The 21,438-nt window shown below is 41.4% G+C and overlaps 1 long non-coding RNA gene and 1 pseudogene across 1 annotated transcript in view; one reads left to right on the top strand and one right to left on the bottom strand.

Moving 5' to 3' along the window:
• The window catches only part of LOC138846579 (uncharacterized), a 168,224-nt gene that overhangs the window by 40,533 nt on the left and 106,253 nt on the right, over positions 1–21,438 (top strand). The gene's annotated exons all lie outside the window — the stretch shown is intronic.
• Positions 18,433–19,230, bottom strand: LOC127491377 (short coiled-coil protein pseudogene; annotated as a pseudogene).

Genomic DNA, 21,438 nt, shown 5'->3' on the forward strand with positions numbered 1-21,438 from the left:
TCTTCCTTACCTGTTTAACCTTGTCTGGGAAAATTTTGTCCTGATAATGGTTTTGTTTAGTAATCATCACTCTTTAATTATGTCTGTCAAGACTCTCCACTATGAATGTAAAAGTGATATGACTTTCAGAGAATATCATTGATTAACTTTTCACCTTTATTCCTCTGAAATTATGGCATGCTTATGCTTAGGAGAACATGACAGAATGGGACTCTTTTTTTCTTTTTAAAGATTAATTTATTTATTTAAAAGGCAGGGTTACAGCCATTTTTCACTGCTTTCCCAGGCACATTAGTAGGGAGCTGGATGGGAAGTGGAACAGTCAGGACTTGAACTGACACCCATATGGGACACTGGTGCTGCAGGCAGCAGCTTAACCTACTATGCTACAGAGCTGGCCCTCATTATCTCATTTTTATAACCTTCCAGATCGATATAATAGTTATGCTCATTTTTCCTCATTTTCAGGAGTCAAATGAACATTTTCAAAAAAAGAATAAAATTGTGGCCCCCCCGACAAATATAAATTGAATAGTTGTTAAAGATTTTATTTAACTCATTAATCAATGATGGAATGCAGTAGATGTTTCACAACTTCAAAAGCAAATCCTGTAGATCTCTGTAAAAAATAAGAGTGAGAATAAGAGAGGAAGGAGGAAGTTTGTAAATGTAAGCTGTATAGTTCTGCATACATTCCTGCAGACTTACTTCTAAGGGTACAGTTTAAAAACTTGTCATAGGACCCTAAATCCTATTGAGCTGGGTGGTAAAAATACCATCTTAAGTGTTAAAGTGATCATATTAAGTGTTAAAGTGAACATATAGATAGGGTTAAGTGTTAAAGTGATCATATAAATAGGGTCAAGTGTCTGGTAATAATATTAGATAGAATTAAAAAGAAGAGAATGTTCCAACATGGGAAGAAGTCCACACAGCAGACTCATAGAATGACAATTGTTTTAAGCAGCATTCTGACCTCAAAATCAGCCCTTAAGGCTTCCTGGTCTGGCTGAAAAGCCCATGAGAGCATTTCAGGCATGGAAAGCCAAGACACTGTGGCAAAAAATGTTCCACATGAAGAATATCTGTGAGTGAGACCCCAGCAGAAAGAAAGAGCCATCAAAGAAGAATGTACTTTTCTCTAAAGGGAGGAGACAACTTCTACTTTGCTTATGGCCTTATTTAAATACTGATGGAGTTTGTGGATTCAAAGCCTTCCATAGCCTAGGCAGCTCATGTCAAGAGCCTCAGGTGGTCACTGACGTCATACATAAGAGTATTAATTGTTAAATTAACATCAGGAGTCACTGTGCAGTAATGCCCCATGCAGGACCTCTGTCGTTAGTAGGTTGTATTATGAGAGTTAACTATAAAACTAGTTCTCAAAAAAAATTTTTGGTATGTGTATGTGTGCAAATTTTTGAAATCTTTACTTAGTATAGAGTTGGTCTTCTGTGTACAAAGTTAACTGAAAATGAATCTTAATGAGAATGGGACTGGGAAGGGGAGAGGGAGGAGGAAGAGGGGTGGGAGTGTGGGTGGGAGGCGAGTATGGTGGAAAGAATCACTATATTCCTAAAGTTGTACTTATGAAATTTGTATTCCTTAAAAAATAAATAGATAAATAAATAAATAAACCAAAAAAAGAAAAAGCAAAAAAGCAAATTCTGGACTTTCTACAGTGAAGCAGAGAGGTAAACTGACTCTCGGCATAATTTGCATTTCTATAGACAAGAATTATTTTGCTATCCATTATCTACAATTTACAGAGTTGTAAAATATCTCCCAAAGACCCATACTTCTCTTTATGTGTAGACAATGCAGTTTTCCTTAGAAGCACAAATTTCCCCCTATAGAGTCTTGATTCATTTTTTATTGTATGACACAAAATTGTAGGATTAAAATGCTGGAGAACTATTGAAATCCTTCAGGGTTGGGGCTTAGGTAACTTTCATTCACAATTAAAAAGAAACAAAGAAACACGTTTAGAGTATTTTCCATAGAAGAGCTCAGAGAAAGGATTTAGTGAAAGCGCTGCTACGTTAAAGGACAACGAACAGCAGAAACCCAAGACAGAAGGAGCTTCAGCTTTTGTGCGACTGATATGTAGTCAGGGAGAAAATGTCAATTTGACCAGAGTGCACCAGACTTTCTTATATTTGAAATGGAATTGGCCTGATGGATAACCCAGGAGCCCTTTGAACCTCTAAATTATGATTCTGCTAACAGCCACCTAGGACCAAGATAACTGAGCAGGACAGCGCTGGGATGAAGCTGCAAGAGCTTGGGCAGGAGGCAAGCTCGAAAGGGAAATTCAGTGGGCATGAGATGAGAGGGTGTTAAACTGTGTAGCGGTTCGCCATGACCCCAGGAGTCCTCCGTGCCAAGTTCCATCAGCTCTGAGTGATCTTTGCTCTCGGTTTAGCATGCAGCATCATGTGGCAGAAAGTAGTTATTGTTAAATGTCCTCACATTTTAGGGACAATAGGAACAACATGCAAATTAGCCATGAGTAATGTTCCTGGCCATGTACAATTATGGGTATTTAGAATTTTTAGATGCTAATTAAACCCAAAGTTCCTTGTGAATAGTGCCAGTTTGCCTCCAAATAACATGTTACAGAGATAGAATAATTTACCATAAGCAACTGCACCAGCAACAGTGGCTGGCACATACATAGATGCTGTTCAGTAAATGTGTGTGACATTGGCAGGCTGGAAAAGCATTCAAGGGTTTCCATTTTTTTCTCTGATAAAACATGCTTCTTGTTCAGTTATTGAAAAAGAAATAGCTGACTTCAAACAGACTGATAGTGTGGCACTGTGCTGCTATCATGCATACCAACTCATGCTTCATTTTCCTTAATGTTCTATATGTTGTATGATTTCTGTATCCTCTGTTCATCACTAGGGAACTGAGCCATGGAATTCAGGAACACACTGGCAGTGCAGACAGAAATAAATGAGCACATTTCAGGAAAACACACTAGCCTCGGGGTGCTTTTGTGCACACTGTGGGTTTAGGGTTACCTAGAACATCACTGTCTCCAGGTGTCTTTGTAATCCTAAGTATAATGTGTTTTGATTTCTAGGTGATAAGCCCATTGAATGGAACACACTATCTCTTTGAGTATGGATACTCTGTTAACCACCTCCCTTCAGAAGCAGAAGGCGTCCAGGGCAATTGTTTTGGAGTTGATTCTCTGCAGTGCTTTGAGCTTCTCCTGCCCCTCCTCCTTCTTTTGGAGGTAAATAGCTAGAACAGGAGACAACACAACATAAAACATTAAAAACAAAAGCCAAAAACCCCTCACCATAGTACAATGTGAAGTACTAAAAGGGAATATCTTAAAAATGCAAGTTATTATCTATCTGAATTTGAACCTAGGAGAATACACAAAACCTTATGAAAATATGAACAAATTAGGTTATGCCTTTTCCTAACCTTTCAAAGTCACCTCAGTGAAGATCTTCCCAGCCAGCCACAGCTAGGGCTGGGCCAGGCTGAAGCCAGGAAGCAGAAACTCAGTTCAGGTCTCTCCAGGTGAGCCTCACTGCCTCCCAGGGTCTGGATCAGCAGGAAGCCAGAGCCAGGAGCCAGAGCAGGGAATCGAATCCAGGTACTCGGACATGAGATGCAGACATTTAGTACATGGATGTTTTATAGTGCCATAAAAATCTTTCATTGTTTCCATTTTAGAAGTACGGCTTACTTTCAAATAAATTGTATACACATTCATGGAATATATATGTATACAGAATATAATTAGACTTTGCACACTTGTGTATAAATGTATACGTTTCACTGGCTTTTATATTACAACTCTCCTATTATTGCGTTTAGTTTGATTTAAATACGTTCTATTAAGAGTCAATATTACATTGGCAGATTGAAGAGACTTTATATCACAATTCTTCAATATATTGAGTTCCTTTTCACTTTCTGAAATATGTCATACTTTTATACATAGTCAACTGAATTTTTACTCCCATAACACATGCATGCTACTTTAATTTATTTTCGAGCAGCCAAAACTTGGAGAATATTTTATCAACAAATAATCTATTGACCTATTGTCAACTCAAAATAAACCAGCATATGTATCTCCCATATATCCGATTATTTCCCATTTTTGTTAAACATGCTTCAGCCCATTTGAAACTTACCTTTGTCTGTTATTTTAACATTACTTTCATTGTAGTTCATTTTCTCAGCCATTTATATGGTGATAATGGTTTATATGGCTGAGACAGGTCTCAGTTTTGCATCTCTCTAGTTTCTGCTGGGAGGAAACAGCAAGGGGAGCAGGTCTGTTTATTGCAGGAGCTTTAAGAGAGCTCTAAGGTAGGAAACACAGTGATCTAAACTTTGGTAATTTAACCAAACTGCATTCTGCCAGACAGAAAGCCCTTCTACACAGCAGGATCTGCACCCCATGAATCAGAAGCTGATCTGAAATGAGACTTGTGTGGATCAACTGAGGCAGCTCTTAATTCTCATCCCTGTTAAGAAGTGGTAAGATGAGACGTCTACCTGTTGAGAAGTCTGTAGGCTATTTTAATATCTCCATGCTTGTACTCAGTGACTCATCCCAAATACGGGCTTGCCCTCTATTTTGATGAATCAAGAAAACAGAGATTCTTAGAGCTTTTTACTTAGAATAGGTGATCAAAATATTATGGCCAGAATTCCCCAGTTCCCTGAAAATGTATAAAGAATAATTTAAATTCATGGAAAACCTCTCTCTTCCCCATCCTTCTGAGTTTACAGAGCTATTAGTCTTGTTTTGGAGATAAAGGGATCTCTCTTTCTTTCAGAGCTTTTGTAGGAACTGCTTCCCTATATTTCTACTTATGAAAATACAGACTTCACATTCAGATAGAATTCAGAGAGGATGCTTGGGGTCTCACTGCCTTTTATATTACAACTCTGGAAGCTTCTGCTTCCTTTCTAAAGGCAGTAGTCTTGCCTGGCAGACCTCATGTTGCCAATTGATGGACACCTTCAAAGTCTTGCCTGACACATTTGACAGCGAAATGGTAGCAGCCCTTTGGTAGAGAGGGAGAAAAGTCATCCGAGCAGGAAAATGACAGCCATTCTGATCAAGAGGTTCTGTGTTTGATCTCTGCATGGATCTGTGTGAATCCAAAGAGGGGAAAGTCTATGATGAGAGAGGGAGAGAGGGAGAGAGAGAGGGAGAGAGGGAGAGAGGGAGAGAAGAGGGAGAGGGAGGGAGAGAGAGAGAGAGAGAGAGAGAGAGAGAGAGGGGAAAGAGAGGAGAGAGGGGAAAGAGGGTGAGGAGAGAGGGAGAGGAGGAGGAGAGAGGGAGAGGTAGAGAGAGAGAGAGGTAGAGGGGGAGAGAGGGAGAGGGAGAGAGAGGAGAGAGAGGGGAGAGAGAAACACAAAGGTACTGGGATGATAGGTAGACTTCTTGAATTATGAGTGAACTGATTTTTACTGATGATTACATTGTGTCCAGCTGAGCCACAGTTAACTCTTGTGTCAAGGATTGGGGAATGAAGCTCTCTTCCTCTTGGTGTCAGCAATATTGATTGTATATTTAAAACTCTGATTTTGACCTGACATGTCTCATATTCTAAGAGCAATGCAGTATAGGATGGTCACCTGAATCCTGTGTTTATGCACTGTTGTGGGTGGGCTCTTCCTAGAAACTGGTAATTCATTTGAGTATCAAAACATTTCACACTGAGATGATGGAATTTTTACTACCCGAGTATAAAAAAGGTGAGCAATCACTAATTGCTTTCCTTTTTGAATGCTACGAAAGCTACACTGAGATTTAGGTGGAAATAGGAAAATCAGCAGCGGATGGAGACAGAAACAATTATTCCAAGATTAACTTTATGGACCTTAACCAGAGAACATTTTAAGAGAGTCTGAAGGTAAATGATTGAAATGGAATTGTACATGCACAAACGAATGTACCAATCACACCAGAGGGTCCCTTCACATTTGTGGGACCTAGAATTAGGGCACTTTCCAGACTACAATCCTTTCTTGCTGTTTCAAAGTGAATTGATAATCTTTGGAATTTTCCAATGTTCTTAAAATGTTTTAAAAACCAGTTTTGTCAACATGCACAATGGTTTTATTTATTAACTTTCTTCCCAGATCAGAAAGTGAAATTCAGTTATGGTTCTTGGACCTAAAAATATTCAGTGCTTTTAGTGCTATTAGGTAAAATTTCATCAGGCTCATATCTCTCTTTTTTTTTTTTTTCAGAGATTTATTTATGTATTTGAAAGGCAGAGTAACAGAGAAGGGGAGAGAGAGAGAGAGAGAGAGAGAGAGAGAGAGAGGTCGGTCTTCCATCTGCTGGTTCACTTCCCAGATGGCTGCAATGGCTGGAGCTGAGCCGATCTGAAGCCAAGAGCCAGGAGTTTCTTCTGGGTCTCCCACGTGGGTGCAGAGGCCCAAGGACTTGGGTTATCTTTTACTGCTTTCTCAGGCCATAGCAAAGAGCTGGATTGGAAGTGGAGCAGCTGGGACTTGAACCAGCACCCATGTGGGATGCCGGCACTGCAAGTGGTGGCTTTACCTGCTATTCCACAGCGCTGGCCCCTGGACCCTTTTCTTAAATCACTCAAGTACAATTGTCATTTGGTCCTTTTGTTTTAGGACAAAACTCTTATATTTTTATTATTTAGCTTTCCTCTATTCATATTTTAGTTGTGCTTTTGATAATTATTCTTTCAGTGGCTATCTTAGGGATTATAATGTGCATCCTTTTTTTTTTTTTTTTTTTGACAGGCAGAGTGGACAGTGGGAGACAGAGAGACAGAGAGAAAGGTCTTCCTTTTCCATTGGTTCACCCCCCAATGGCCGCTGCAGCCGGTGCGCTGCGGCCAGTGAGCTGCGCTGATTCGAAGCCAGGAGCCAGGTGCTTCTCTTGGTCTCCCATGCGGGTGCAGGGCCCAAAGACTTGGGCCATCCTCCACTGCACTCCCGGGCCACAGCAGAGAGCTGGACTGGAAGAGGAGCAACCAGGACAGAATCCGGTGCCCCAACCGGGACTAGAACCCAGTGTGCCGGTGCCGCAGGCGGAGGATTAGCCTATTGAGCCATGGTGCCAGCCAATAATGTGCATCCTGAACATGCTGTAGTCTAACACACATTATATTACTTCTAATTCAATAATGTGGAACATTAGAATATTTCATTGGTATTTATATTGTGCTCCCTTTTGCATTATTTTGGTTATGTGTTTTAGATCTACCTATGTATAAAAAGAAATGATGATTGTGAAGTGGTTAAGAGAAGGAAAGTCTATTGCTTCAACCCCCTCCCCCCCATTTTTGCTTACTATACCTTCTTTGTGATGATCCAACATTTCTTCTTTTATTGTTTATCATCTGTTCAGAGAACTTCCATTAGCTATTCTTTTAGGATAGACCTAATTTGATGGCAAATTCTGTTAGTTTCCTTTCATCTAAGAATATTTTGGTTTTCCCTTCATTTCTGAAGGATATTTTCAGGGCATACAGGTTCTAAGTTGATGTTTTTCATTAGAAACCATGGAGACCAGGACAAAGTGGTAGTAACTGAAAATAGGGGAAAATTTCTCCACAAAGAAATAGTACTCAGTAGATAACGGTATGCAGTGTGCACTTATAAAGTAAAAATTATATTTATTTATTTGAAGGCACATGCACGTGCATAAGAAAGATCTTCCATCTGTTGGTTCACTCTCCAGGGCTAGGTCGGGCTAAAGCTAGAGGAGGAACTCAATCCAGGTCACCAACATGGGAGGCAGGAGCCCAATTAAGCCACTGCCTGCTGCTTCCAAGGACGTGTATTGGTCGGAAGCTGAAGCTGGAAGCAGAGCTGGGACCCAATCCAAGTACTCTGATATGGGGTGGCAGCATCCCAGGTGGCATGTTAATGGCTGTACCAAATGCCCATCCTTAAAGTGGTTAACAAGTAACTTAGGGGCTAAATATGTGAACAGTGTTTTAAGACAGCTTCAGATCTCTCTGAATACTTTAGACTTATAGCTGAGAGTACTTTAGATTTGCAGGTTTGGGGGAGGGATAAGAGAAGGGTAATAGAGGTTCATTTGAAAGTGTGTGATTTTATTGTTTCCTTAAACAATGAAGGGTAGGCATTTGGCCTAGAAGTTTAGATGCCCACATCCCATATCTGTGTGCCTGAGTTGAACACTTGCCTCTGGCTCCTGACTCCAGCTTCCTGCTAATGTACACCCTGGGAGGCAGCAGTTGTTGTACAAATAGCTGGGTCTGTTCTGTGTGTGAGAATCATGGATTGAGTTTTTGGCTCCTGGCGTTGGCGTTGGCCTCGGGCCAGTTGCAGCTATTGTGGGTATTTGGAAAGTGAACCAGTGGATGGGACCTCTCTCTCTCTATTTGCCTCTCAAATAAACAAAAATTAAAAACAAACAGATAAAAAACCAAAACAGCAGTGAAGATTCTGAAGTAATATTTTCTACATTGACAATTGATACATTATATTAATCATAATCAACTTCTTCTGATTACTCATATTTCATCTTGAAAGTCTGCCACATTTTCTCCCAGTAAAATCTTTCAAAGAGATCCCAAAATAGCACTGATTTTCAACACAGAGGCACAAAAGTCCTTTTTGCTTTGGTCAAAGAGTTTAAGGCTTGAAAACTTGACTTGCTGCCTCGCTGGCTTGGAAATGGTGTCTAAAACGACCCTCCAGTCACCCTGTTCTGGTGATGCCCAGAAAGCCATCCTGGATCATAACATTCACAGGATCGTGGGAGCATGGATGTTATTAAGAGGATTTTGTAATATCTGCAGGAGATAGATACACCTCCCAATTTAACTGGGGAACTTTGAAATGCATAAGGAGACTATCAGGTAAACTGAGTTCAAACACGGAATGCAAGGAGTGATGGAGGTCTTCCATTTTCCAGTTCACTCCTCAAGTGGCCACAATGACCAAGGCTGGGCTAGGCTGAACCCAGGATTGTTTCAGGACTCCATCTAAGTGTCTTACGTGGGTGATAGTACTTGTGTCATCTTCCACTGCCTTCCCAGGCACATGAGCAGGGAGCTGGATCAGAAGTGGAAGATCTCCAGGATCTCCAGATCTCCATGGAATGCCAGCACGGCAGGTGGTGGCTTTACCTGCTACACCATAGGCTGGACCCCCAAAATTTTCCTTAGCAAGATTTTTTAGAAGTATCTAAGAAGGAGGGAATGTTTTCAGTGTGTCCCCTTTGAAGAGTTTCATGGGGATAATAAATAAATAATTTAATTTCATTTAACTTTTAATTTTATATATTTCTCTTATAATGTTCAAAATTTAAAGTGTTAACTTTTAAATTTTTTCATCTAGTAGAAAGGCAGAGAGAGAGAGAGAGAGAGAGAGAGAGAGAGAGAGATCTTCCACCCTCTAGTTTGCTTCCCTACTGGGTTATAACAGCCAAGGCCAGGCCAGGCCAAAGCCAGGAGCCCAGAACTCTATCTGGGTCTCCTAAGCACGTGAACCATTTTCTTCTGTCCCTCAGGAAGCACTGGCAGGAAGGTCTGTTGGAAGCAGAGTAGCTGGGACTTGGATGGACATTCTGAAGTGGGATCTGGGCATTCTAAGCAGCAGTTTAACCCACTGTGCCACAATTCCTGCCTTAAAAGTACTGTCTTGATTTGGTGTTCTCAAATATGTTGGTGCTCTTGAATGAGAATAGATTTGTATAGGGAATATGTTAATTAATGACTTAAAATAATCGTAAGATGAATAACATTGAGCTTCTCAATCAGAGTGAAAGATGTTTACCTTTTGATATAAAATAAATAAAATGTTAGAGAAACATGCTTAGCAACATAATATGGCTTGAGTTGGAAGATTATTTTCTATGTTAAAATTGGATAAACTAGTTCTGTCCAATAGAACTTGTTGTGATGACAGAAATACCATACAGTGGTATAGAGTATTTGAAATGAGACTAGTAAGACTGAGGGAGTGAATTTAATTTTTTACTTCTAATTTATATAAATAGCTACATGGGGATGTTGTATGAAACAACATAGCATCTGTGTTAAGTCTTAGCGTTGAGATACTAAGAAAAGTTTCTGATAATTAAATGTTTAAATCCCGAGTTCTTACAAACAGTCTTGATAAATGCCAGAGTGCAGTAATGAGAGCAGAAACAAGGCTGACAAATGGTGATGTTCTCCTTTCTTTAAAAAATATTTCTTTTTAGGATCTGTAACAGTTCATAATCATCGATTCTCAGGCCATCAAACAAGACATCCACGCTAAACAAACATTTTAAACCCTAGATGACTGTACAGATGGTTTAATTGACTCTCCAAATATAACCTTGCCATTTTTGACTTATTCTGTTTGGACCATAGCAATTCCAGGATTTTTATATTGTTCTTTGTATTCTCCGTATCTAACAGAGAGCCTCCCACATAGTGGGTATAATTAGATATATGAGTATACTGAATAATAGAAAGTATGTAAGCTGTTGGTGCATTGCCTGGTCTGTGGTGCTTAAGGCAGGTAGTTCAATAGTTTTATTGAATATCTAGTATCTTTGAATATTTATACAGAATATTTAATATCTGTATTTTATATATGAATCATATGAAGGGTCTTCAAAAGGGATCCTCAAAAATCTCATGGAAAATACATATTATAAAAAGAATACATGGATTTCAAAACTTGGTTTGCTCTAAAAATAAATTTATTTTTTAAAAAAGATTTATTTATTTATTTGAAAGGCAGAGTTAGAGAGAGAGAGAGAGAGAGAGAAAGAGAAAGATCTTCCATCTGCTGATTCACTCCCCCAATGGCTGCAATGGCTGGAGCTAGGCTGACCTGAAATCAGGAGCCAGGAACTTCTTCTGGGTTTCCCATGGGGGTGCAGGGGCCCAAGCACTTGGGCCATCTTCTACTGCTTTCTCAGGTACAATAGCAGAGAGGTGGATTGGAAGTGGAGCAACCAGGACTTGAACCAGCACCTACTGGCATGCTGGCACTGCAGGCGGCGGCTTTACCTTTTTTTTTTTTTTTTTTTTTTTTTTTTTGACAGGCAGAGTGGACAGTGAGAGAGAGAGACAGAGAGAAAGGTCTTCCTTTGCCGTTGGTTCACCCTCCAATGGCCGCCGCGGCCGGCGCGCTGTGGCCAGCGCACCGCGCTGATCCGATGGCAGGAGCCAGGAGCCAGGTGCTTTTCCTGGTCTCCCCATGGGGTGCAGGGCCCAAGCACCTGGGCCATCCTCCACTGCACTCCCTGGCCACAGCAGAGAGCTGGCCTGGAAGAGGGGCAACCGGGACAGAATCCGGCGCCCCGACCGGGACTAGAACCCGGTGTGCCGGCGCCGCTAGGCGGAGGATTAGCCTAGTGAGCTGCGGCGCCGGCGGCTTTACCTTCTATGCCACAGCACTGGCTCCATAAATTTATCTTTTAAGCCCATTTTCCATGAACTTTTAAAAGTACTTGTGTATGTGTGTGTGTGTGTGTGTGTGTGTATGTGTAAACTTTCACTTTTCAAAAGTAAGTTATGGCTGGCGCCGCGGCTCACTAGGCTAATCTTCCGCCTTGCGGCGCTGGCACCCCGGGTTCTAGTCCCAGTCAGGGCGCCGGATTCTGTCCTGGTTGCCCCTCTTCCAGGCCAGCTCTCTGCTGTGGCCAGGGAGTGCAGTGGAGGATGGCCTAAGTGCTTGGGCCCTGCACCTGCATGGGAGACCAGGAGAAGCACCTGGCTCCTGGCTTCGGATCATCGCGGTGCACTGGCCGCAGCGTGCCAGCCGCGGCGGCCATTGGAGGGTGAACCAACGGCAAAAGGAAGACCTTTCTCTCTATCTCTCTCTCTCACTATCAACTCTGCCTGTCAAAAAAAAAAAAAAAATATCTTCATTGGTTCACTCCCCCAAATGCCTACAGCATCCAGGGTTGGGCCAGGTCAAAACCAGGAGCCTAGAACTCAATGTGGGTCCCCGCAGGGGTGGTAGGGACGCATATACTTGAACCATCACCTGCTTCTTTCTGGGATGAGTATTAGCAGGAAGCTGAATAGAAAGTGGAAAAGCCCAACTTGAAGCAGGCATTCCAATAAGGGATATTGACGTCTCAAGCGGTGTCTCAACTGCTGTGCTAACGCCCTTTGCTTCCAGTTTTGTATGAGCCAGAAAAGTTCAGTGTGAATCGCTCTCCTCTGTTGACTTCCTGGCGTAGCACTCTGCATGTTAAATGCTAAATTTATTGCCAAGAGCTATGAGGCTTCTACACTTGGAAGAGAAGTGAATTTTCTGTAATGAATATATAAAAAGTTGAAGGAAATGCACGTATTTAAAACTGCTATGTGACTTGCAAGTCGCATCCACTTAGAAATCAAAGCAGGCTATTCCTCATCGTATTGACCATGTCTGCAGCAATAAAGACGCCAACATCTGCTTGACCATCTTTTTCTTAGCATGCTCTTTAGGAGAGGGATTTTTGTATTTTTTTTTTTTAAGTTATTTTCTGAGGTAGTGGTATGGATTGGCGGAACTCTCAGCCTTGTGTAAAGGAGCAGCAAGCACAGCCACGTACATGAGCTATGCAAGGGGAGTTTTGTGTCAGGGCTCTAGCTGTACCCCAGCAAAGTGCCCTTTGGGCTTCTGTGAGACTCTTGTGGGGAGTATTCTCTGTTGGAATCTCTGAAATAATATGACAACCTCTTGTGGAAGGTAAGGAAGACAGTGACTGTTGAGATGCTGCTCCAGTTTCCCTTGAGGGTTATTTTTATTAAATTCAACGTTGGTCAGTTTTTAAATAGTACATTATTAACTGAAGAATTTGGAGGACATGGTTTCTTTGGTGTGCAGAATGCAATCCAAAGTGTATTGTATTAAAGAGAATGTCAGTGGCTGGTGGTTTATTAAGAATCTAAGGTGGTTTTCTGTGTATTTCATGTGCTTTGGTGGCCTCTTGTCAAAAACCAGTGGCACCATGGTGTCCACGTTACTGAGTTACCATGGAGTTGATTCTGTATCCTCCTGAAATCTTCACATTCCTGTACTTGTGGCAAACATGTCAACTGCACACTCATGGGAGACCCAAAATCAGACACATCAATTCAAGCTAGCTTCAGTTCTTTATCTAATGGGACTATAGGTTTTCTGCTTCTTGCTAAGTTGAAGAAACTGTCACCAGACTTGTCCCCTCGCTATAAAAGAGAACTAGAAAAACATGAAACTATTGTTTTCAAAACCTGGCCCACAGAAAGTGAAGAATTGTGATCCAGGGAAGAGGAAAATAAGTGATGTGAGCTGTACAGTTGCCCTGGCGACAACCACCAGAGGCCTTTTGTAGATGGTGGTACAGGATTACCCAAGCAGAGTACAGCATTCTCTCTGGCTTGAGAAGACATTGATTTGAGTCTGAAGAGGATGAAGTATGTGGAATTTGCCAAGTGGTACACTGCAGAAGAGGGAGTGAGGCATAAAATAGCTCCAGAAACGGGAATAGTGGTCCTCCTAAGTCAGTTACTGAATACTGAACGTCACCAGGAACAATGGAGAAGCTGCAGTCTCAACCAATCCCAGAACACATTCAGCCCAAGAGGCGAGTTTCACTCAGCCAGGCACACAGCTCTCCCTGAGACCTGGGGAGCTCAATGGGGACAACAGAAAGATTAGGCTTACCAGGAAGATCAAACTATTCCTGGAATAAAGACCATTCTACGTCAGCCTTTTCTTTAAAAAATAAAACTTAAAAATGAGTTGATGTGGAAGTCACTGACCTGCCTGTCAGAATGAATTTCAACACTCTTTAAAAAAAGAAAAAAATCTGACATTTAATAATTTAGCATTTGAATCCAATAAATTTAAAGCTATGCAAAGAAGTAAATACATATAATATATCCTATATAACATATTATTTACAAGGATACTTCAGAAAGTTTGTGGGAGAACGGAATTAAAGGCATCAGTTTATTTTGGTGCAAAAATTTGTGTTTCAGAATATGTGGAAAATCCATATTCTTTTTTTTAACTTTTATTTAGTAAATATAAATTTCCAAAGTACAGTTTATGGATTACAATGGTTCCCCCCACCAATAACTTCCCTCCCACCCACAACCCTCCCATCTTCCACTCCCTCTCCCATTCCAGTCACATCAAGATTCATTTTCAATTATCTTTATATATAGAAGATCGATTTAGTATATATTAAGTAAAGATTTCATCAGTTTGCACCCACACAGAAACACAAAGTGTAAAATACTGTTTCAGTACTAGTTATAGCATTACTTCACATTGGACAACACACTAAGGACAGATCCCACATGAGAAGTAAGTACACAGTGACTCCTGTTGTTGACTTAACCATTTGACACTCTTGTTTATGGCATCAGTAATCTCCCTAGGCTCTGGTCATGAGTTGCCAAGGCTATGGAAGCCTTTTGAGTTCGCCGACTTCGATCTTATTCAGAGAGGGGGAAAATTTTCGCATGGATTTCAAAGTTTTTTTTGCCTTGAAATATACTCATACTTTCAGTTCTGTTTTTCACAAAATTTTTGAAGTACCCTTGTATAATCAAATATGTACTTACACATATTTTATATAATATGTCCATATGTATATATATGAATTTATATATGTAAATAAATATAGACTTTCTCTTGGTTAATAGTAATTACATATACAATCACCATTAACCAAAAGAAAACCATAGTTAGAAATGATAAAAGGGGCCCCGTGCCGTGGCTCACTAGGTTAATCTTCCACCTGCGGCGCCAGCATCCCATATGGGCACTGAGTTCTAGTCCCAGTTGCTCCTCTTTCAGTCTAGCTCTCTGCTGTGGTCCGGGAGGGCAGCGGAGGATGGCCCAAGTGCGCCTGCACCCGCATGGGAGACCAGGAAGAAGTACCTGGCTCCTGGCTTTGGATCGGCGTAGCTCCAGTTGTAGTGGCCAATTGGGGAGTGAACCAATGGAGGGAAGACTTTTCTCTCTGTCTTTCTCTCTCTCTCACTGTCTAACTCTATCTGTCAAATAAAAAAAATGATAAAAGGGGATGGGACTGGCTCAAAGGGGTTTAAAAAGTTATTTTACATCATAAAAAATTCACTTTAGAATTAAGCCAGTCCCAAAGGGACAAATATCATATGGTCTCCCTGATCAGCGACAACTGAGCACCAAAGGGGAAACTTGTTGAAGTGAAATGGACACTATCAGAAACAGTGACTTGATCAGCTCTTGTCCTGACGGTTGATGTACAATGTAATACTTTATCCATTATAGTATTTTTTTTTGTTCTAGTACCATTGGTTGAACTCTGTAATTAACACACAATTATTCTTAGGTGTTTAAATTTTAACTGAAAAGTGATCCCTGTTCGGAATTTGGAAAACATTATGCTGAGTGTAATAAGCCAATCCCAAAGGGACAAATACCACTTGTTCTCCCTGATAGGTGACAACTAACTGAGCACCAAAAAGGAAACCTGTTAAAGTGAAATGAACACTAGGAGAAATGGTGACTTGATCAGCCCTCACCCTGACTGTTGATGAGCAACTTAATATGTTATCCCTCTTAGTATTTTTTTTTGTTTGTTCTACTTAATACTTTTGGTTGAATACTGTAATCAATACACAATTATTTTTAAGTGCTGAAACTTAACTGAAAAGTGATCCCTGTTAAATATAAGAGTGGGAATAAGAGAGGGAAGAGATGTGCAATTCGGGACATGCTCAAGCTGACTTACCTCAAACGGTAGAGTTAGAAACATACCAGGGGATTCCAATTCAATCCCATCAAGGTGGCATGTACCAATGCCATCTCACTAGTCCCAGTGATCAATTTCTGTTCACAATTGATCATAATGATAGGACTAAGAACCAAAGGGATCATATAAACAAGAATAGTGTCTGCAAATACTAGCTGATAGAATAAAAAAGGAAGAGAACGATCCAACATGGGAAATGAGATACATAGCAGAGTCATAGAATGGCAGATGTCCTAAACAACACTCTGGCCTCAGAATCAGCCCTTAAGGCATGCGGATCCGGCTGAAATGCCCATGAGAGTATTTCAGGCATGGAAAGCCAAGGCACTCTGGGGAAAAAAAAAAAAAAAAACCCTAAATGAAAGATCTCTGTGAGTGAGATCCCAGTGGAAAGAACGGATCATCAAAGAAGGAGGTACCTTTCTCTGAAGGGAGGAGAGAACTTCCACTTTGACCATGGCCTTGTCTAAATATGATCAGAGTCGGTGAACTCAGGGGGCTTCCATAGCCTTGGCAGCTCATGACAAGAGCCTAGGGTGATTACTGAGGCCATAAACAAGAGTGTCAATTTGTTAAGTCAACAACAGGAGTCACTGTGCACTTACTCCTCATGTAGGATCTTTGTCCTTAGTGTGCTGTACATTGAGATTTAATGCTATAACTAGTACTCAAGCAGTATTTTTCACTTTATGTTTCTGTGTGGGAGCAAACTGTTGAAATCTTTACTTAATTATGCTAAACTGATCTTCTGTATATAAAGAGAGTCGAAAATGAATCATGATGTGAATGGAAGGGGAGAGGGCGTGGGAAAGGGGAGGGTTGCGGGTGGGAGGGACGTTATGGGGGGGAAGCCATTGTAATCCATAAGCTGTACTTTGGAAATTTATATTCATTAAATAAAAGTTAAAAAAAATTCACTTTAAACATAACTAAGAAAGAAATGGAATATATATATATAAATTAATCATGGGTGAAATGAAAATTTTAATGTTTTGGTCTAAGAAAAGCCATTGAAAAAAGGAAGACCAGGGCCCTGGAAGATGGGCCAAAATAAATGAGATAAAATGAAGCACAGAGAGAAGGAAGTGAACAGAGGCCCAGTGATTTGTGGGACAAGATTGAATTCTCTATCATACATTTAATTGGTGTCTCAGAAAACTGGGGCTCAGAAAAAATTTCTGGAAGAAATAATGGCTGGAAGGTTTCCAGAATTAAGGGACTCTATAGTAACAGAAAAGAACCTAAAAGTTTCAGGGAACCCAAGCAAGAGAAATACAGACAGGCAAACAAATGGAGTCACATCATAATCAAATTTCTGAAAATCAGTGATAAGGAAAAATGTCTCAAAGGCAATCAGAGATAAAAGGCACATTACCTTTTGGGCAATAAAGATAAGAATAATATCAGATGTCTCCTCTAGAACTATGCAAGCCAGAAGACAATGGAATTATATTTTCTAAGCACCGAAGGAAAATAAAAACAGCCCTGCAAAATTGGAATTTTAAATCTGCCAAAAATATCCTTCAAAAGTGAAGGCAATATAAAGACTTTCAGACAAACAAAATCGACCTTTTCAGACGATAGAAGCTGTGCGACTGAGCTGGGCTCGGTGAAAGACTGTTCTTTCTGTGCAATATAAATGATAGCAGGTGAGAAACTGGGTCCACAAGAAGGAAGGGATAGTGCCCCCAGATGAGCAATGGATACGAAATGCAACGCTGAAGGCTCATTGCTTGCGATGGGAGCAGAAACTAGGCCAGTTTTTCCTACTTGGGCCAGTGGATGTGTTGTAAACTGGCTTTATCGGATAAAGCACGAAATAAATACCAGAACAAAATAAAACAGACAGCAGCGAAAGAGTAAGTGTACGGCCACGGCATTCGCACACCGCGACGGGGGTGACCCTAGAGCGGAGTGCCCGTGCTCGCAGAAGGCCCTCGCTGAAACTGGCAGGTACTGGATGTCTGCCTTCTCACAAGACGTGGGACATCCTCTGCGGGAGCCCGGCAGCTCTCTGCACAAGGCACGTGGTTTGAGGTACTTAGGTGTGCTTTGATTTTCCTCTGATCCCTTAGGCTCTGTATCTTCTAAAGCAATTCTGCAGAGGTGTCTCCCCAGCACCGACTGCACTGATCTGCAGACCGTGCCCTGCTGCTCTGGGGGAGCAGCGCCCTGGCCTTGGGGACAGGCTGTGCCCCTGTTGTCCCTTCAGTGCCCTTCAGAGTTGCTTAGCAACCGGGTGCTGGCTCAGGTCTCCTCTGAGCTGGGGGAGGGGGAAATGTCAAGGGCAGGGAAGGGTGAGTCCGGGGAGACAGAGCTGCTGCACCCACACAGTCCTTCCCTACTTGATCAGCGCTGCTCCTTAAAAGCAACTAATTTTTAAGGCCAGGTTAACATGAATTAGGAATCCTGACTTAAGTATTTCTCTAGAAAGAGTGACTTGTCACTACTAAACTGAAATATTTGGTCGTAGTTCTACGCAGGATATGATATTTTCCCTGGTGATGCGCACATACCACCCAGTATGTATGTATGTATGTATGTATATATGTATGTGTGTATGTGTGTATTATTATGAGTTTGGGCAGGAGCTTTTTTTTTTTTCCTATTATGTAGTTAATTTTATTGTAAATTTTGACACCTATTCAGGTTTTAAGAAAAACAAAAGGCCAGCCAAAATGCCATAAAATAGAAATATCAATCCTTTATGTTCTTTTGTTTCTTGTGTAGTGAAAAACATGGGAACTTGACATGAGGTTTCTTAAGTAGTGTCTAAGCACTTGGTTTTATGATTTTAGCTTCATTTTTTCTTCCTTAACTGCTTCTGCTCTTGCTAAGAGGTCTTCACGTGTGTGCTGGAGGTCTAAGACTTGATGGATAAGTTGTGTTTGCTCTTCCAGTTCCACCTGATTTACAGCACCAACTGCATCTGTGCCAGTGCTCATCATCTTGGTTACAGACATTTGGGCCTTGCATGCAAAATTCTTGGTGAATCCTCCTCTATTTGAGGTGCTTGGAAGGGGAAGGACCAGAAGAATTGGACAAACTGGCACCAGCAGCTCCACCACAAAGAATTTTGTGGGCAGAGAACTTTTCCTATTGGGTGGGGGCATATCTGGTGAAAGCGAGGGAACTCTCCTCTCGACCTGGGGTTCCTGTGAAGATCAAAGATGTCAAAGCAGCTGATGGAATTTCAGGTCTTTCTGTATAAGGCAACGCATTCCAACTCGTTCTATGACACCAGCACTGCTGTGACACAAAAGCAGGCAAAGACATTACAAGAGAAGAACACTGGCAACCAATATCTCTGATGAACACAGATTTTAAAAATTATAATTGAAATTAAATAAATTAAATGCAATACTATATAAGAAGAACATTACATCATCTTTCTGAAGTGTGGTTTATCCCAGGAATACAAGGCTTGTTTAAGATTCAAAAATCAATCCAAGTAATTTACCATATCAATAAATTTTAAAGTATGTTTCTCTCTGTAGACAAAGCATTTGACAGGGGCTATAGCTGTGGCACAGCGGGTTAAGCCACTGCCTGCAGTGCCAGCATCTCATGTGGCACTGTTTGAATCATGGCTGCTCTACTTCCAATCCAGCTCTCTGCTACACGCCTGGGAAAGCAGTGGAAGATGGCTGAGATACTCCCAATGTGGGATACTGGATGAAGCTTCTGACTTCTGGCTTTAGCCTGCCCAACCCCGACCATTGTGACCATTTGGGGAGTGAACCAATGATTGGAAAATCTCCCCCTCCCCCTCCCCCTCCCCTCTCCTCCCCTCTCCTCCCCTCTCCTCCCCTCCCCTCCCCTCCCTCCTCCCCTCTCCTTTCTCTCCTCTCTCTGTCTCTCCCTCTCTCTCCTCTCTCTCTCTCTCCCTCCCCTGCCCTGTAACCCTGTCTTTCAAAAAAAACCAAAAACAAACAAACAAACAAACAAAAAAAACCAAAAAAACCTAAGTAAATCTTTAAAAAAGAAAAAGAAAAGGCATTTAACAAAATCCAAAATGTAATCCTGGTTAAAAAGAAAAATTCTTAGTAAAATAGAAATAGGGAAATCCTCAGACAACATAGAACATTTATGAAAAATCTACAATTAACAGCATAATTAATGGTGAAGAGTGAATGCTTCCCCCATTGTGTCAGAAGAAAGGGAGAGAGATTTCACTTTTACCAATTCTGTTCAAAGAAAAGTTCTAGCCAGAGTGAAATGCAAAGAAAAAAACAAAAGGCATCCAGTTTGGAAAGAAAGAAGTAAAAATTATCTTTATTAGCAATTGAGAAGATAATCTATAGAAAAGTCTATAGACTAAATAAATTTATGTAATGAATTTACATGATATAGAATTAATACACAAAAATTGTGTTTTTACACATTAGTGATGAACAATTAGAAATACCACTTAAAATAGAATAAAACTTACAAAATACATAAATATTTGTGTAAATAAAGCTACAAAATATGGGCAGGAGCTTTTTAAAGGGTGTTTTGTTCTTTTTATTTATTTGTTTGAGAGGCAGAAGCAGAGAGAGAGAGAGAGACAGAGACACAGAGAAAGGCCTTTCATCTACTGGTTCACCCCACAAACGCCCTTAGTCCCTGGGGCTGGGCTGGGACTGGAGCTGGGAGCTGGGAATCCTGTTAACTGGACCATCTCTGCTGCCTCCCGGGGTCTGCATTAGCCGGAAGCTGGAATCAGGAGCTAGAGTTGGGAAGTGAACTCAGGACCTTGCATATGGGGCTTGGGTGTCTTAGCCAGTGTCTCAACGGTTGGGTCAAGCTCCCTCCCTCACAATACTTATTTAATAGATCCCAATCATTCTGGACACTTCCCCTCAAGGTACAGGCAGAACAGGAATCAGACAAGGCTGCCAGGCACGGCTATTGTTCTGGGGTAAGTAGAAAGAGGAGGAAAGTACAAAGGGAAACAATGATTTCTAGAATAACCAAGTCTAAGATGCAGACTCGTGGTCAAGCGTTAAATGTTTAGGGTTCCCAAGACTGTGTAAACATGAAGGAAAATCTCTTTTAGTGGTGGCAATGATGCCGTGATGTCTTATTTTGCAAGCTAATAAACCAGTTGGCTGTCACTCTTAGAGCCTCAAATCTCCTTCTTTGAAGGAGCCCCTTGGCTCCCCAGCCCAGAGCTCTCTGTGGATGGAGAGCGGCAGCTTCAGTTGCCCAGCCACTGACCGCGGAGGCCCCAGACCAGCCCTGTTCCCTCTCCTCTCAGTGCAGCGGCCCTTGCTTCCAGTTGCAGATGTCCTGAAGTCTCCTTTGATGTCATCCTGGTCCACATCATGTCCTGCCTTTTGTTTCACAGTGCACCTTGCTGGAGGAACCCTTCCCATACCCGCTTCCACCTCCCTAGGTAACACCTACAATGCCTGATGATGTCATACCTGGGCTATTACCTTTATACACACAATAGGCAGCATATGCACATGTGTACACACGTGTGTGTGTGTGTGTGTGTGTGTGTATGTGTATGATACCCCTAGCTATGCTCTAATTTTTTTTAAAAGATTGTATTTATTTATTTAAAAGGCAGACAGGGAGAGAACTTGTTAGCTAAGGGTTCAGTTCATTTGGACTTGAAGCTGACTTTCTCCTCTGAAGAGTCTTCCCTTGGGTGAGTGTTTGGCACTGTGATTGAAGCACAACTTGGAATGCCTGTGTCTCAAATTGGAGCGCAGGGGTTC

This window comes from Oryctolagus cuniculus, chromosome 18 (genome assembly GCF_051225735.1).
Source record: "Oryctolagus cuniculus isolate XC-2025 breed Fujian yellow rabbit chromosome 18, ASM5122573v1, whole genome shotgun sequence".
Taxonomy (NCBI): domain Eukaryota; kingdom Metazoa; phylum Chordata; class Mammalia; order Lagomorpha; family Leporidae; genus Oryctolagus; species Oryctolagus cuniculus.